The sequence below is a fragment of the Anarrhichthys ocellatus genome, unplaced genomic scaffold (genome assembly GCF_004355925.1).
Source record: "Anarrhichthys ocellatus isolate YVR2014 unplaced genomic scaffold, GSC_Weel_1.0 scaffold13, whole genome shotgun sequence".
NCBI classification, from domain to species: domain Eukaryota; kingdom Metazoa; phylum Chordata; class Actinopteri; order Perciformes; family Anarhichadidae; genus Anarrhichthys; species Anarrhichthys ocellatus.
Window position 1 is genome coordinate 3,099,323 of NW_022280043.1, and position 992 is coordinate 3,100,314.

Consider the following 992-nt stretch of genomic DNA (forward strand, 5'->3'; position numbering starts at 1 on the left):
TGTGTGTGTGTGTGTGTGTGTGTGTGTGTGTGTGTGTGTGTGTGTGTCTCTCTGCGTGCATGTGTGCTTGTTTTAATGAGCATCTGTCAGTACAGACCTGATAGCCATGGTAACACCCGGGGTGATTTGCTGCCCGTGTGTTCACAGAAGCTCTGAGGCTCTACAGCGAGAGGTCAACATCTGGGCCAAAAGAACAACTGTCACACCCTGCAACACTTTTTATCACTGCTGTCATTAAAGTGTAGTAACAGAGGTGCACTGGTGCTATCTGTAACACTGGTAGCACTGATGTTCCTGTGTAGCTTAGATGACACTTTATGTTGGGAATTTAGGGAAATAAAAATCAGTAGTTGTAAGGAAGAAGTGTGCAGAAAGTAGTAACAGTATGTAACTTTATTTGATAAATAACTTCATCAAGTAACTGACAACTAAGTATATTTTATCAAGTACTTCACTTAATTAGAATGTTGAGGTACTTGATTTACTTGAGTATTTGTATTTTCTATGACTATATTCTTCTACTCCATCTCAGAGGCAAACACTGTACTTTTTCTCCACTAGTTTCATAACGTTAGTTAAACAAATAAAATATGCTGTGTTATTATAGGTTCAGATAAGATAGAGGGGGGGTCTCAATCTAGCGGTGTATAAAGTAGTTCAAATGATCCGCAGTATTAAAGTAATGCTTACACATTATTGTATCAATAATTATTATCCATTAAATCACATATCTTTAAATTTGAAACAAATTGCAACTCAATTGCAGTGTCTCAGAATGCTTACCATTGATATGGCAGACATGGGACGACTGAGGGACAGCTGAGAAATGTATGAGCCACAAGTCATCATCGTCAGCACGAGGTTCATTCTTTTGGTTTCCTCAGGTTTGGTTGTCTCAGTTTGTGTTGAGGCCTGAGCTGTTTGTACAGCGACACACAGGTTTGCCAGTTGTCACAGTATCGCTCTGACAACAGACAACCTTCAGCTGTTCT